Raw genomic sequence first — 18,169 nt, 5'->3', positions numbered from 1 at the left:
CTCTCCCTAGCTTTTTCATTTGATACAGACGTAACCGATTGTAAATAAACATTTGTTGGAACGAGGCTGGCAGAGTCTTTTCTGATGTATTAAGACAGATAGGTTAACACTTTAGATCTGTACGATAGAGATAAAGGACCATAGATCAGATGTCAGTCAGCAACTCTCATGTTTACAGCCTAGAAGTATTTAAAAAAGCTTCTAGTTGCTTGTCTGAAGCTATTCAAATACAATTAATTAGCCCTCAGTGCCTTTGCAACACATCAATAGAAGTAGTAACTTGTACGTAGAGCAGAAATTCTGCAACTTGTTAATAGACAGAAATGACTAATGACCAACCAATGTCATTGAAATAGAAAATTAATCTAGGATCTGGATAGAAATCTATATTTTGTTTTTTGTTTTTGGTGAAACTAGTTTTACCCTAAGTATGGCAGCAAAAAGGGCATCGTTTTGTCAAGGCAGAGGTGTGAATTTTCTGCATTGCATTCAGATTTGAATCTGTGATGAACCATAGTTGTTCAAATGCATTATTAACCAACGAATGATCATCAAACGGTGTCAGTCATAGACTGCACAAAATTGTTCTACGTATGGGAAAAATTATTTGTGTGAAATATGGGTCATAAGTTGAGCGCTTCATGCAAATCAGGTTAAAGGAACATTGGAGTTTTGTGGTGTTTTGATTTCATGGTAGGAACATAGCAAGCTGGTTTCCTGAGGTGATATGCATGTAAAATTATCGCTTAGCAATTCTTCGGAACACATCGAGAGATTTCAGTCAATGGCGAAATTTCCTTTCTCCATCATGTAAGTGTATTTACAAATGTAGATCTATTTATAATTGGTGTGTTTACAGTTTTGTTGCTCATGGCACACATTATAAATCTGCTCTGTGTGATAGCAAATTAAAATGAACTAGTTATTCTTGCAGTTATGTTCTTATTCACCTATTGCTGCCCTTTACTAAAGGAGTTGTAAGACATAAATTGACTTCAGAAGCATTTTAATTAAAGAGTTTGCGAGGTCACTTGTGTTCTGTTCTTTCCAATGACAGGCTATTTTTATCAGCTTTCATATTGGCCCAGATTTTGCAGTTAGCTGCGAATGAACAACACTTGCCTTTCGTTGCACCTACACTTGCACTAAGACCTTGGGCTGAATTAAGCGAGACACCCTATTTCCTATCCCCCCTTGCTAAAAAGTCTGGAGGAGCCCACCAAGGGGAACGCCAGCTGCCCCTCAGCCATTTAATGGCCAGTTGACTGTTAAAAGGCTTTCTTAAAAATTATTCTTTCATGGGATGCTGGTTTCACTGGCTAGGCCAGCATTTAATATCCATCTCTAATTGCCCTTGAGCAGGTGATGGTGAGCCGCTTTCTTGAACTGCAGCAGTCCGTATGTTGTAGGTACACCCGCAGCGCTGTTAGGAAGGGAGCTCCATGATTTTGACCCAGTGACAGTGAAGGAATGGCGACATAGTTCCAAGTCAGGATGATGTGTGCCTTGGAGGGGAACTTGCAGGTGGTGGTGTTCCTGTGCATCTGCTGCCCTTGTCCTTCTACGTGTCAGATGTTGCAGATTTGGAAGGTCCTGTCACAGGAGCCTTGGTGAGTTGCTGTAGAGCATCTTGTAGATGATACACACTGCTGCCACTGTGTGTCGGTGATGGAGGGAGTGAATGTTTAAGGCGATGGATGGGGTGCCAATCAAGTGCGCTGTTTTGTCCTGAATGGTGTTGAGCTTCTTGAGTGTTGTTGAGCTGCATTCATCCAGGCAAATGGAGAGAATTCCATCAAACTCCTGATTTATGCTTTGAGGAGTCAAGAGGTAAGTTATTCGCCTCTGAATTCCCAGCCTCTGAGCTCTTGTAGTTACAGCGTTTGTGTGGCCGGTTCAGTTCATTTTATGGTCAATGGTAACCAGCTGGATTTCAACCATGATAATGCCGTTGAATGTCAAGGGAAGATGGTTAGATTCTCTCTTGTTGGAGATGGCCATTGCCTGGCACTTGTGTGCCATGAATATTACTTGCCATTTATGAGCCCAAGTCTGAATGTTGTCCAGGTCTCGCTGCACATGGACATGGACTGCTCCAGTATCTGAGGAGTCATGAGTGAGCATAGTGCTGCTGAACATAGTTGAATCGTCAGCGAACATCCCCACTTCTGACCTTATGATGGAAGGAAGGTCACTGATGAGGCAGCTGAAGATGGTTGTACTACCCTGAGAAACCCCTGCAGTAATGTCCTGGGTCAGAGATGAATGACCTCCAACAACTAGAACCATCTTCCTTTGTGCTAGGCATGACTCTAACCAGCAGACAGTTTTTCTCCTGATTGCTATGGACTTCAGTTTTGCTAGGGCTCCTTGATGCCACATTTGGACAAATGCTGCCTTGATGTCCAGGGCAGTTGCTCTCACCTCACCTTTTGAGTTCAGCTCTTTTGCCCATGTTTGGACCAAGGCTGTAATATCAGGAGCTGAGTGGTGCTGGGAGTACCCAAATTGAGCATCAGTGAGCAGCTCATTGCTGAGTAGGTGCTACTTGATAGCACTGTCGATGACAAAGTTGGGCAGCAAGATATCTGCCTTCTGAATCATGAAGTTCCGTTTTGAGAGCTGCCAGCCGATCAGAGGCTGGCTGCTCTTCAGGACGGAGGTGTGCAGTGTTTGGGGATCTCACCTGGTGCCAAGCTGGCAGCCCCCAACAAAGGAGGAGTAGCAATGTAAATCTGGGGTTTGAGAGGCCACGGAGGGAGGGAAACCTTGTAGGGGACCCTCACTGGGCTCAGGGGCCTGTTAATAAGGGACCGCTCGCCCACCGCCAACATGCATAGTGAAACGCACTAGTGTGGACACTTGGCATGGGCCTCTCCTGCTGCCAGTTAAATCCTGGGGTGGGTGGGCAGATGGCAGGCAGGCTGCCCACTGGAGTTAGTGAGTCACTTGCCTTCAAAACCATCAGCGGCAGTAGAAAATGGCACCTTCTACAGGGTTTTGGGACCTGTGCAAACTTGGCAAGCAACTCCCTTACTCCTGAACCAATCAGATTGAAGAATCCTCACTTTGGTGCCCATACTGTGAATGAAGACGTGTAAGTTAGAATAGCTAATTCAGTATGTATAGAAAACGAGGTAGAGATTTTTTAAAAATGGGATTAAGAAAGAGAGTGATAGGTAAAAAAGACAAGAAAAAGTTTTTTAAAAATGCATTTTATAAACTTCTCAAAATAATTAAAAGCTGAAGGAATGTGACTCCACAGTTGGAAAGTTAATTTTCACTGCCTGAGAGATTGTTTGGCAGTAATTATCACATTATTAAAAACGCACTTATACCTAAATGGACAAGCCCTAACTTTTTCTAACTGGTTAGTGGACATTTATCATTTATTTGTATACTCCATCTCTCGGTGAGATACTGGTATCATGAAGGTTCTGGGTGAGCAGTGTAACTTGAATAGCAATATAAGTGCAGATACTGGAAGTTGCTGTCCGATTTACTGCTTAACAATGTTGAGCGTTGACAACCTCACCATTAACTTCTAGCATAAAGTCCGCGCCAATATTTCTTTTTTAGAAAATTACAGCTCAATGCTAACCATGTGCTGCAAAGCTGTTTCAAGCCCTGATTTCAAACTACTTGGGAGCATTTAGATCAATAAAACTGATTATGTCTACAACTTGCTTTCACAAAGCAAAAATCAATCCAAGTCTAAAAAAAATACCAGGCAAGACGTAAAGATCTACAAGGTTGTAAGGATCTATATTCTGGAACTAAAAAAAGAATAAAATTGTGTTGTTTGACAGGTGCTCCCTGTTCAAACAATCCGTGTTCTTTTAACAAATGACTTGTATAGAATAGCAATTCAATGCTAGTTGTTACTTAAACAAATCATGGTTGTTCAGGCAGAGAACGGCTATCAAACAACTATAGTTCTATCTTTTTTGAGTTCCTGGATACAGATCTTTACAACCTTGTAGGGTTTTATGTCTTGCCTTATGTCTTTTTTAGACTTAGATTGATTTTTGTTTTGTGAAAGCAAATTGTGTAATTTTCTTCTGCCTTCTCAATTTTTTCTTGAAACGTTATCTTTCGGTGTTTTCTTTAGTCACCTTTAGTTAGCTTAAACATTCATAGATTAAGAATTTATTTGGAATTTTGTAATATTAATCTAAGTTAACACTAGACCTTTGGAGTACCCTAGAAGAGGTTTAAAACATTTATTCTGGATGTAGCCTTAGTGGATGGTGTGCAATGCCCATATTTTTCAGTGATAATGACAGTGAAACTGTCAACGTTCACCATCTTTACTGCACTGAATCTGACGGTAACTTCTGGAGTCCAAACATGCGCAACATAATGTGGAAATCCAGAAGTTATTATCGGTTATTCAATGCTCCACCAAGAGATATGCTGTTGACACCTCCCCTCCCCGCCCCAGTCTGCCTACTAATCAGTGAATTAATGAGAACTTAGACTTTTACAATGTTGGTCTCACTATAAGAACCTTGACAAAGTTACCCAGTATAGCTGGGTTTTTAACAGTGTGCTGACTTCACAATCACCTCTGAACATCGTTGACCCTGAAAAGCTAATTTGATATTTGTGGAATGCGAGATTTTACCATTCTAATAAATTACATAACTTTTTTGAAGTTTGTTGATATTAACATTTCAATTTCTACCAAAATCCAATCATCACCACTTATTTTGCTGTCTGAAAATTTAAATTAAAAGGGAAGAATAAAGTGCTTTCGGCTTCCTGGTTTGCTGTCTGGGAGAATACTTCAATATGTTTGGCTGCTTACCCAGCTCACTGACAGCACTGCTGCTGCATACCTGACCTGACACCAGATTTAACTGCCGTTGGGGGAAAGGGAAGCCCATGGTTTCCTTCAAGTTCAGCGCAAATGCTGTTGCTTCGCCACCAACCAGCCTAATATTTAACAGTGATACACAGGAATGATTACGATGGTTATTTAACATAAAATGAAAATATTCCATGGATTAGTAGCAGCAAAGCCAACCTTGGTGGGGTTTGGTTTGCAGCATAAGCTGTGCCAATGCCTTTCAATTATTTCTTGACAAATTGAGTAAACTTTAAGTTATTTAATATCCTGTTGAGGTAGATGATTAAAAATATATATACATTCTGTGCAAAAGCAACTTTGTTTAAACTTGTTTGTACAATGCTAGGTGAAATTGTTTTATCAGCCTGAGTAGTTGTGCGATCAATCACTAAGGCGCTAGGAATAATATTTGTATTTAATATTGTACTCGCATAGCCCTTGCCCTTATTTTACAGTCAAGGTACTAAGATAAAGCACTTCAGTGTAATTGAATTCATAGCTAAAGTGAGTGTTTACTTGTGTGCCTTTGTGCTGTTTTAAAGGGTAAAGGAAGACAGCTGAACCACAAGATAAGTACTGTACATCTTATACAATATTAACTTAATCAGGAGGCCAGCTGATATCTTGCACTTCTTGAGTAATTAATGGTGGTAGTGTTTATAATTTAGCTTCTTAATAAGTTTATGTGAAGGAGAAAAATAATGCAGATCTTCCACTTCCACGATTTAGAAATGGGTGAGAGACTGCGGAAGTGAAATTGTGGTGAAACAAAACTCAATATTGCATAAAGGAAAGTAAAATAAAATGTACAGGTATATCTTTCACTCTTCCCCACCCTCCATAGATTCTGGGTGGATAGTATTATTTGTTAATGAGGGAGAAAAGAGTAGAAGGGCATTTTGATAGGGTGAGATGAAGCAAGTTGGAGGAGGCTTGTGTGGAGCATAAACACTGGCATCTACCAGTTAGGCCAACAGGCCTGCCCCTGTGCCCTAATGTCTATGTGGTACTGCTTTATATGTAATATGATATCACTTTGCAAGTTGTTATCCCTTCTCTGCTCTTTCCATTCTTCTAGCCACACTTCAGCTGATCATGTCACATTCCTGAATTTAATCTAATTTTCTCTTTGAGAGTCTGAAAATCTCCCTATGCTACCCTGCCCAGTTCCTTATTGTGTCTCATTGCTGGATTATATCGGTGTTTTTTTAGTAGTCTGCATGTATCACTGTGTGCCTTCATTGCTTGCACCTTCTATGTAGCTCATTATCTTTTGACAACTTCTTCACCCTTTGACATTAATACAAAAGCAAAATACTGCGGATGCTGGAAATCTGAAATACAAACAGAAAATGCTGGAAAAATCAGTTCAGATGAAAGGCCATGGGGCCTGAAAGCTTAACTCTGTTTCTCTCGCCACAGATGTTGCCAGACCTGTTGAGTATTTGCAGCATGTTTTGCTTTAATTACACTTTGACACCCTTTACCCTTGTCTTTATGTGCTGAGTATATATTCTCAGCTACCTTACTCTTGAATGGGCAAGAACATGGCAGATGGAATAAAATGTGGAAAAATATGAAGTTATTCACTTTGGGAGGAAAACCAGAATTTTATTTATTTATTCATTTATGGGATGTGGGCGTCACTGGTTAGGCCAACGTTTATTGCTTATCCCTAATTCCCTTAAGAAAGTGGTACAAACTGCGGCAGTCCCTGTGGTGGGTAGGTACACCCAAGTGCTGTTGGGGAGGGGTTTCCAGGATTTTGACCCAGCGACAGTGAAGGAATGGCGATATATTTCCAAGTCAGGATGTTGAGTGGCTTGGAGGGGAACTTCCAGGTGGTGGTGCTCCCGTGTATCTGCTGCCCTTGTCCTTCTAGATGGTAGTGGTCATGGGTTTGGAAGGTGCTATCTAAATACCCTTGGTGAGTTGCTGCAGTGCATCTTGTAAATGGTACACACTGCTGCAACTGTGCGTCGGTTGTGGAGGGAGTGACTGTTTGTGAAAGGGGTGCCAATCAAGTGGGCTGCTTTGTCCTGAATGGTGTCAGGCTTCTTGAATGTTGTTGTAGCTGCACTCATCCAAGCAAGTAGAGAGTATTCCATCACACTCTTGACTTGTGCCTTGTAGATGGTGGACAGGCTTGGGGGGAGTCAGGAGGTGAGTTACTCACCATAGGATTCCTAGTCTCTGACTTGCACTTGCAGCAACAGTATTTATATGACTAATCCAGTTCCGTTTCTGGTCAATGGTAACCCCAGGATGTTGAAAGTGGGGGATTCAGCAATGGTAATGCCATTTAATGTCAAGGGGCGATGGTTAGATTCTCTCTTATTGGAGATGGTCATTGTCTGGCACTTGTGTGGCACGTATGTTACTTGGCACTTGTCAGCCCAAGCCTGGATATTGTCCAGGTCTTGCAGTATTTGAATATGGACTGCCTCAGTATCTGAGGAGTATTTCTCAAAAGCAGAGTATTTTTAAATGGTGAGAGATTGGGAAGTGTTGATGTCCGAAGGGACCCGGGTGCCCTTTTTCATAAGTCACTGAAAGCTTGCATACAGGTGCAGTAAGTAATTAGAAAAGCAAATGGTGCTTTGGCTTTTACTGAAAGTGAACTTGAATACAGGAGTAAAGAAGTCTTGCTGCAATTGTATAGAGCCTTGGTCAGACTGCAGGTGGAGTATTCTGTGCAGTTTGACTCATAGAGTAGACTCATAGACGTTTACAGCACAGAAGGAGGCCATTCGGCCCATTGTGTCCACACCAGTCAGCAAAGGTATGACTACTCTAACCCCATTTTCCAGCGCTTGGCCCATAGCCCTGGAGGGCTGTGGTTCACCAGACTAATCCCTGGGATGGCGGGATTGTCCTACAAGGAGAGATTGGTGAGACTGGGCCTGTATTCTCTAGAATTTGGAAGAATGAGAGGTGATCTTTATTGAAGCGTACAACCTTTTTACAAAGCTCAACGGGATAGATGCAGGAAGGATGCTTCCCCTGGCTGGGGTGTTCTAGAACCAGCGGACACAGTCTCAGAATAAAAGCTGGGTCATTTAGGACAGAGATAAGGAGACTTTTCTCTACTCCGTGGGTGGTGAATCTTTGGAATTCTTTACCTCAGAATGTGTAGAGGCTCAGTCATTGAGTATGTTCAAGAAATAGATCAATAGATTTCTAGATGTTAAAGGTATCAATGGATACCTTAAACATCTAGAATTGGGGAAAATGGCATTCAAGCAGAAGATCAGCCATGATCCAGTTGTATTGCGGAGCAGACTTGAGGGGCCAAATGACCAATAACGGATGTTAGGCTAACTGGCCTATAGCTTCCTGCTTTCTGTCTTCCTCCTTTCTTGAATAGGGGAGTTATGTTTGCAGTTTTCCAATCTGCTGGATTCTTTCCAGAATCTAGGGAATTTTGAAAGTTTGCAACCAATGCTCCCACAGTCTCTGCATCCATTTCTTCTAAGACTCCAGGATGTAGGCTATCAGGTCCAGGGGATTTGTAAACCTTTATCCCTTAGTTTTCCTCGTACTTTGCCTCTAGTGAGACTGATTGTATTATGTTCCTCCCTATCTTTTCCCCTTTGATTTTCTACTATCTTTGGGATGTTTTGTGTCTTCTAACATGAAGGCAGGTACAAAATACTTCTTCAAAGTTCCTGCCATTTCCTTTTTCCCTATTATTAATCCCTCAATCTCATCCCCTAAGGGACCAACATTTACTTGATCTACTCCCCCCCACCCCCCCTCTTTATATACTTGTAGGAGCTCTTACTGTCCATTTTATTATTTTTTGCCTTGTTTACTCTCAAATTCTAATTTCTCCCTTTTTTTATCTAATCTTTTTCTGATTTCTAAAAGTTTTCCCAACCTTCTGGCCTACCACTAATCTTTGCAGCACTGTATGCCTTTTCTTTCAATTTGATATCATCCTTAACTTAGTTAACCACAGATGGTTCATCCTTCTCATAGTGTCTTTTGCATGGAATATGTCTTGTTGAGAGATATGAAATATATCCTTAAATGTCTGTTACTGTTTATCTACTTTTCTTTTATCTTTTAAGCTATTTTCCCAGTCTATTTTAGCCAACTCTATCTTCATACCTTTATAATTGGCTTTATTTAAGTTTAAGACACTAGTTTCAGAACCACATTTCTCACCCTCTAACTAATTGTGAATTGTTATCACGTTGCGATAACTCTTGCCGACAGAATCCTTTACTATGAGATCATTAATTAATCTTATTTCATTGCACATTGTGAAGTCTAAAGTAGCTTGTTCCTTGGTTGGTTCTACACGGTATTCTTTTAAGAAACTGTCCTGAATAAACTCTCTGGTCTCATCCTCAAGACTAATTTTGCCAATTTGAATTGTTCAATCCATATGAAGATTAACATCATCCACAATTATTGCAGTATCTTTCTTACAACCCCCATTATTTCTTGGTTTACACTTGTCTTACAGTGTAGCTGTTGCTAAGGGGGCCTATAAACTACTTCCACCAGTGACATTCCAAGCCTAGATAATTTCTCACTACTATACTGATTTCATCCTTTAACAGAGCTACCTTATCTCCTTTTCCTTCTTCCTACCCTTCCAAAATGTCATAAACTTTGAATATTCAGCTCCCAGTCTTGGTCACTTTGCAACCATGTCTCTGTAATGGCTCTTATATAATATCCTTTTATTTTTATTTATGCTATCAATTCATCCATGTAATTTACCTATTGAATCCACATACTTCTATTGGTGAACATCCCTAGAGGGATATACAGAATAGTTTTGCTGTCAATTCCAGTTAATTAAGAAAGCCCAACATTTTGGTTTGAAAATGGCTGGCAAGAGGAAGGAACAGCTACTTACCTGGACAGTGAGCTGTTGTAATGGGAGGTAACAATGTAAAGATTTGGGTAGTTCAAACCTTTGTTTAGCATTACAAAAATATTTTCTTTTCTCTTTCCTGTTTAATTTAATCTCATTGCATTAAAGGGAAATATATAATTTAAACTAAAGTTACTATCCTCAGAATCAAGAATATTTTTTAATTGAGTTAAGTGCAGAAGACATGAACTTGCAACTGTTGTTATCCGTTGCGGAAACAAAGAGCAACATTTTCCCCCCGTTGGGGGGGTTGTGCGGGAGTGGGCACGGGCAGGCGTATTTGCGATCGGTGCCCCCAGTCGGGGGCGCGCTGCCATTTTACATGGGCAGGCCAATTAAGGCCTGCCCAGTGTGAAGTCCGCCCGGAAGCGCTAAGCACTCCCTGTGCGGGCGGGGGGGGGGGGGGCGGTGGATTCCCTGAGCCAGGAGTGCGCTCTTTCGCACATGTGTGCAAAAGGGCGCACAGATCTCCCTGAGGCTAAGTGCCGCCTCAGGGAGATCACTGGAAGTTTTAAAAATTTGTGGAAGTATGGAAAAAAAATTCCTGACACGTCCCCTCATGTGACACTGTCACATAGAACCATAGAAAAATTACAGCACAGAAAGAGGCCATTCGGCCCATCTTGCCCATGCCAGCCCGAAGACACCCAGGTGCCCTTTCTAATCCCACCTTCCTGCATCCAGCCCATAGCCCTGCAGTTTACAGCACTTCAGGCGCAAATCCAGGTACTTTAAAAAAGAGTTTAAAGTTTCTGCTTCTACCACCAACTTGGGCAGCGAATTCCAGACACCCACTACCCTCTGCGTAAAAAAAGTTCCCTACACCTTCTGCCATTTATCTTGAATCTATGTCCCTTGGTTCTAGAATTCTCCATCAAGGGAAACAATTTTATCCTGTCCACGCTATCTATTCCCCTCATAATTTTGTACCTCAATCAAGTCACCTCTCAGCCTTCTTTGTTCTAAGGAAAATAACCCCAACCTATCCAATCTCTCCACGTAGCTACACTTTTTAACCCTGGCAACATTCTTGTAAACCTCTTCTGCACTCTCTCCAGAGCTATTACGTCCTTCCTGTAATGTGGTGACCAGAACTGCACACAATACTCCAGTTGTGGCCTCACCAGTGTTTTATACAATTCCAACATTATATCCTTACTTTTATATTCTATACCTCTGCCAGTGAAGGAGAGTATTCCATATGCCTTCTTTACAACCTTGTCTACTTGAACTGCTGCCTTCAGGGACCTGTGTACTTGTACGCCAAGATCTCTCACTTCATCTACCCCTCTTAGTATATTCCCATTTATTATGTAATCCCTGTAACTGTTTGACCTCCCTAAATGTATGACTTCATACTTCTCTATGTTAAAATTCGTCTGCCACTTGACCATCCACTCCACCAACCCATCCATATCGTTTTGGAGATTATGGCTATCCTCTACACTATCCACTACTCGGCCAATCTTTGTGCCATCTGTAAATTTCCCAATCGTGCCCCCTCACATTCATGTCCAAATCGTTAATATATAACACAAACAGCAAGGGTCCCAACACTGAGCCTTGTGGAACACACTTGAGGCAACCTTCCATTCACAAGGGCATCCATCGACCATTACCCTTTGTTTCCTGTTACAAAGCCAACCTTTTATCCAGTTTGCCACATTACCCTGAATCCCATGGGCTTTTACTTTCCTGACCAATCTGCCATGTGGGACCTTGTCAAATGCCTTGCTAAAATCCATGTACACAACATCCACTGCACTACCTTCATCAACCCTTCTTGTCACTTCCTCAAAGAATTCAATCAAATTTGTGAGGCAAGACCTTCCTTTAACAAATCCTTGCTGACCATCCCTGACTAGTCCATGCCTTTCCATATGACAGTTAATCCTATCTCTCAGGATTGATTCTACTAATTTGCTCACCACTGATCTAAGACTAACTGGTCTATAATTGTTTGGCATTTCCTTTGACCCCTTTTTAAACAATGGAACTACGTTTGCATTTCTCCAGTCCTCCGGTACCTCCCCTGTATCTAGTGAAGATTGGAAAATCACCCTCGGAGCTTCTGCTATCTCCTCCCTGACTTCCTTCAGCAGCTTTGGAAACAATCCATCTGACCCTGGTAACTTATCAACTTTCAAGGATTTCAGCCCTTCGAGTACTTCCTCTCTCTTTATGACTATCCCATCCAATATCTCGCAGTGTTCCTCCTGGACTACTATATCTACATCCTCCCTTTCCTTTGTAAACACGGAGACAAAATATTCATTTAAAACCCTTCCCACAGCTTCTACATCTACACACAAGTTTCCATCTTCATCTCTGATAGGTCCCGCTTTTTCCTTAACTAGCCTTTTAGCATTAATGTATTGGTAAAACATCTTTGGGTTATCTTTAACTTTACTTGCTAATCTTTTTTCATACCCTCTCTTTGATTTCCTTATTTCCTTTTTTACTTCGTCCCTGCACTTCCTATATTCGTCTGGGCTATCTGCAGTGCTTAGTTCTTTGTGCTTATCATACGCTTTCTTTTTCTGTTTGATCTTCCCCTGTATTCCTCTAGACAACCAAGGGGGTCTAGATTTGGAGATTACCACTCTTATTTTTGTAGGGGACATGTCTACTTTGCACAATTAGGATCTCGCTTTTTAGCGCTTCTCACTGGTTTTCCACTGTTATATCTTCCAGCAGCATTGTCCAGTCCACCCCAGCCAAGTCCCTTCTCATTTCTGCAAAATTTGCCTTCCCCCAGTTCAAGACTTTTACTCCTGCCTTATCTCTGTCCTTTTTCATGGTAATGCTAAATCTAACTGAATTGTGATCACTGTCCCCGATATGGTCGCCAACTGTCACTTCACTGACTTGCCCTTCTTTGTTCCCCAAGACTAGGTCTAGAATTGCATCCCCTCTTGTTGGGTTTGTCACTAATTGGTTGAAAAAATTTTCCTGGACACACTGCATGAATATTTCTCCCTCAGTGCCCCTTATATTGTTTGAATCCCAGTTGATATTAGGATAGTTGAAATCTCCTACTATTATTGCCCTTTTGTTCTTACAAGCAGAAATTTGCCTGCATATTTGTTCTTCTATCTCCCTTTCACTATTTGGGGGTCTGTAGTATACTCCCAGTAGTGTGACTGCCCCTTTTTTATTTCTAAGCTCAATCCATAAAGCCTCGTTTGTTGACCAATTTAGTATATCATCCCTTCTCACAGCAGGAATTGATTCTTTAACCATTAGTGCTACCCCCCTCCTTTTTTATTTCCTACTCTATTGTGTCTGAAGACTCTATAACCAGGGATGTTAAGCTGCCAGTTTTGTCCCTCCTTTAGCCAGGTCTCCATTATAGCAATGACATCCTGCTGCCATGTAGTCCTGAGATTACTACATTTGAGATCCTGCATTTTAATTTATCTCCTAACTTCCTGTACTGAGCCTGCAGGTCCTCATCCTTTAGCTTACCTATGTCGTTGGTACCAATGTGTACCACGACCACTGGCTGTTTACCTTCCCTCCCCAGAATGTCCTGCAGCTGCTCCGTGACATCCTGGACCCTGGCACCAGGGAGGCAACATACCATCCTTGATTCACATTTGCGGCCACAGAAGCACCTGTCTGAGCTGGGAAATGTCAATTTCTTTTATTTCAACATTTTAAAGCCCTCACGATACCTCATCCTGCCCGTGGGTGAGGTTTCCTGTTTTTTCTAAAGGCCGCCTGGCCTCCTCGCCTGCCCGCCAACCTTAAGGTTGGATGGGTAGGTCCTGTAATTAGCTTAATTACTTTTTTTAAAGGCCTTAAGTGGCCATTGACAGCTTGGCGGGCGCGCAGCCGACTCGGCTGCACGTCCGCTGAACTAGAAATCTAAATGATGCGGGGTGACGTCGGGACACACGCCCAACATCACCCTGCTTCATTTACACATCGGTGAGCGGGCCCTGCCCCCCACCACTCACCAACCGGAAGATGCAGCCCAAAAGGTACGAAAGACTGAGGGAACTGTTGATCTTAATTCTCCACAAAGATTGCAGTATCCATTCCGCAACAATTGAAATCCTGTAAATTGCAGAGGATCATTAGTTCTATATTTTTCTCATTCTCTTTTATAAGGCCACCCACAGTAACCACCATATTATAGTTTCTTAGCTAGTCAACTATGAAGCGTTGTCGCAAATATCCTGAAAAAACAGCATACATCAGTGACCAGAAGAGTTAGGAATGGCAGTCTAGCAACCAGCTGTACCAATGACGGTGATATTATTTCAAGAGTGGGCCGCATGCCCCATTGGGCCCTGGCCAAAATGTATTCCTCAGTCAACACCACTTAAAATACAGGTTGGTCATTGTCCCATTGCTGTTTGTGGGACCTGGCTGTGTGCAAATGTTTCCGACATTACAGCAGTGACTGCACTTTAAAACTAACTTCATTGGCATTGAAATGTTTTGGGATGTCCTGATGCCATGAAAGGCACTTTATAAGTAGCATATTATTTAAATGGGGAGAGATTGCAGAATTCAGTGGTACAGAGGGATTCAGGTGTCCTGGTACATGAATCACAAGAAGTTAGTATGCGTGGTACAGCAAGTGATTAGGAACGCAAATGTAATGTTGCTATTTAGTGCAAGGGAACTGGAATATAAAACTGGGGATGTCTTACTAAAGTTATATAGGGTATTTGTGATACCACATCTAGAGTACTGTGTACAGTTTTGATCTTTTTTGAGAAAGGACATAATTGCATGAGAAGCAGCTCAGAAAAGGTTCTCACTCAATTGATTCCTGGAATGAGGGGGTTATCCTATGAGGAAAGGTTGGACAGGTTAGGCCTGTATCCATTGGAGTTTTTGGAAGAATGAGAGATGATCTGATTTAAACATTTAAGATCCTGAGGGGACTTGACAGGGTAGATGCTGGAAAGATGTTTTCCCCCTGTGGGAGAGACTAGGTGACACAGTTTTAAAAATAAGGATTCTCCCATTTTAGATGGAGATGAGAATTTTTTTCCCCCAGAGGGTCAAGAGTCTATGGAACTCTGTTACCAGAGAGTGGAGGAGGCTGGGCCATTGAATATTTTTAAGACAAAAACAGAATTACCTGGAAAAACTCAGCAAGTCTGGCAGCATCGGCGGAGAAGAAATCAGTTAACGTTTCGAGCCTTCATGGCCCTTCGGCAGAACTGGAGCATAGTTAGAAGGGAGAAATATAAATTGGTTTAAGGTGGGTTGGGGGGGGGGGGGGGGGGAAGAGACACATTGAGGGTGTGGTGTGATGATTGTGGAGATGAGCAGATAATCAAAAGATGTCACAGACAAAAGGGTCAAAGAGGTGTTGAAGGTGGTGGTCTTTGTCTGAGAAAAGTGCTAATTAAGAATGGAAGACAGGATATTCAAAGTAGAGCTCTGGTGGGGTGGAAAGACTAAAGGTTTTAGTTTTAGATTTAAAAATAATGGAAATAGGTGGGGAAAGAAGAATCTATATAAATTATTGAAAAAAAAGCGGGGGGTGGGCGGGGAGGGGGAGTTTAAGATCTAAAGTTGTTGAATTCAATATTCAGCCCGGAGGGCTGTAAAGTGCCTAGTCGGAAGATGAGGTGCTGTTCTTCCAGTTTGCGTTGGGCTTCACTGGAACAATGCAGCAAGCCAAGGACAGACATGTTGGCCAGAGAACAGGGTGGAGTGTTAAAATGGCAAGCGACAGGGAGGTTTGGGTCTTTCTTGCGGACAGACCGCAGGTGTTCCGCAAAACGGTCGCCCAGTTTGCGTTTGGTCTCTCCAATGTAGAGGAGACCGCATTGGGAGCAACGAATGCAGTAGACTAAGTTAGGGGAAATGCAAGTGAAATGCTGCTTCACTTGAAAGGAGTGTTTGGGCCCTTGGACGGTGAGGAGAAAGGAAGTGAAGGGGCAGGTGTTGCATCTTCTGCGTGGGCATGGGGAGGTGCCATAAGTGGGGGTTGAGGAGTAGGGGGTGATGGAGGAGTGGACCAGGGTGTCCCGTTGCTCCCAATGCGGTCCCCGTTGCATTCGTTGCTCCCAATGCGGTCTCCTCTACATTGGAGAGACCAAACGCAAACTGGGCGACCGTTTTGCGGAACACCTGCGGTCTGTCCGCAAGAAAGACCCAAACCTCCCTGTCGCTTGCCATTTTAACACTCCACCCTGTTCTCTTGCCAACATGTCTGTCCTTGGCTTGCTGCATTGTTCCAGTGAAGCCCAACGCAAACTAGAGGAACAGCACCTCATCTTCCGACTAGGCACTTTACAGCCCTCCGGGCTGAATATTGAATTCAACAACTTTAGATCTTAAACTCCCCCTCCCCCCATCCCCACCCCGTTTCTTTCCCCCCCCCCCCCGCTTTTTTTTCAATAATTTATATAGATTCTTCTTTCCCCACCTATTTCCATTATTTTTAAATCTAAAACTAAAACCTTTAGTCTTTCCACCCCACCAGAGCTCTACTTTGAATATCCTGTCTTCCATTCTTAATTAGCACTTTTCTCAGACAAAGACCACCACCTTCAACACCTCTTAGACCCTTTTGTCTGTGACATCTTTTGATTATCTGCTCATCTCCACAATCATCACACCACACCCTCAATGTGTCTCTTCCCCCCCCCCCCCCCCCCCACCCCCCCAACCCACCTTAAACCAATTTATATTTCTCCCTTCTAACTATGCTCCAGTTCTGCCGAAGGGCCATGAAGGCTCGAAACGTTAACTGATTTCTTCTCCGCCGATGCTGCCAGACTTGCTGAGTTTTTCCAGGTAATTCTGTTTTTGTTTTGGATTTCCAGCATCCGCAGTAGCTTTTAGCTTTTTGAATATTTTTAAGGTTGAATTAGAGAGATTCTTGATTGACAAGGCAGTCAAAGGGTTACAGGGATAAGGAAGGAAAGTGGAGTTGAGGCCACAATCAGATCAGCCATGATCATCTTGAATGGTGGAGCAGGCTCATGGGGCCTGGTCCTCCTCCTAGTTCGTATGTTTGTATAAATGCAAATTCTCTTTTGTTTAGTGTGCATTAGTGTTAGAAATGAATCGACAAATTAATATTGTAGGTTATGTAGAATGGGAAATGCGCATGTATTTTGAAAGTTTTAGTGGGTATTTCGTACTCCATGATTTAATGAGCCCCCCCCCACCCCCCACACTTGGTTTGGTCAGTTAAAAACTTTACGCTGTCAATAATTAGACAAAACAAGATGCACTTTTGCTAATAGGGGGCATTTTGTTTAATTTTTCCCTCCCTTTTTGTTCCATTCGTTATTCCAAAATTTCTCTATTTCTGAATAATGCATACGAATTTTACAACAAAAAACCCAGGATACTTCCTAACTTTGGCTATAATGTTGTAAAGTGGAATACCATGTACCGTTAAGAGAATGCAAGTGGACTAACCATGTGACTGTACTGACCAATCAATGTACAGCTACTACGGGCTACTGGTTAACTAAGTCTAGAGCTGGAGGTGGTTGTGGGAGCACGCAAGGATTTAGTGCTGTGCCTTCTGTTGCAATAAACAATCACAGTTTGTTCTTGTGTCTGTCTCTCTCCATTATTGATTGTGAGCATCAACTAATGTGTACATGAAGGCATGCAATTTGAGTTTACTTAGTGAACTCATAGACTAAAGACATATAACTGGCGACGAGGATGAAAGTAGCAAAAAAATAGCACCCTGATTGAGAATCCACAAGACGGGTGAGCAGAAGATTAGAAAGAGAATCTGTACTTAGGTTATAAAATAGCTGGCAATCAAAGCTGGAAGCAGTGCTGCAGTTTTGGGGGAAAAAAAAGAGAAAAGAAAAAAATCCTGCAGAATTGCAATTGCAGGGACCCTGCCAAAACTAAAATGAGTGCAAAACACAGCACAGAAATGCCCAACGGCTGCAGAGATGTTTAAAAAAAAAAAGAACGGTGACTGCTCTTAAATCGGCAATACACTTAAAGAGGTACATGCAAGAAAAATGGCTAAGGACAGAAAATTATAGAGACCCCCAGAGGGCAACTCTGCGGAAGGCAAAACACGAATTGATTGACGGCAGTCAAGAAAGCCGCGGTAAGCCAAACACATGAATTCGTCATTAACTGGGAAGCCCACCGGAGGCGCAGTCCCCTTGCAGTCGTTCACGATGCCGTAGCTCGGGCGTGTCGATCCATTCAACCCCATTTTGGATGACTGGTCTCAGTATGACGGATGCCTAGTGTTCTTTTTTACCGCTAACAACATCGCGGGGGAGGAAAAGAAGAGGGCTATTATTTTGTCCACATGCAGGAGCAAATTGTACGGACTGATCTGCAGCCTCACGTCACCTAACACCACCACCCCCCACCCCCACCCACCAACTTGAAGATTTTCGAGGAGTTAATAAAAATTGTACAAAACCACCTGAGACCACAGCCCTCGGTCACAATGCAGC

At 42.4% G+C, this 18,169-nt stretch overlaps 1 protein-coding gene across 4 annotated transcripts in view; it reads left to right on the top strand.

Annotated features, from left to right (window-relative positions):
* The window catches only part of LOC144677193 (disco-interacting protein 2 homolog C), a 589,517-nt gene that overhangs the window by 522,099 nt on the left and 49,249 nt on the right, over nucleotides 1–18,169 (top strand). The gene's annotated exons all lie outside the window — the stretch shown is intronic.

This window comes from Cetorhinus maximus, chromosome 3, assembly GCF_964194155.1.
Source record: "Cetorhinus maximus chromosome 3, sCetMax3.hap1.1, whole genome shotgun sequence".
Taxonomy (NCBI): Eukaryota; Metazoa; Chordata; class Chondrichthyes; order Lamniformes; family Cetorhinidae; genus Cetorhinus; species Cetorhinus maximus.
Note: the sequence above shows the minus strand (reverse complement) of the source record. Positions and strands in the feature narration are given on the sequence as shown.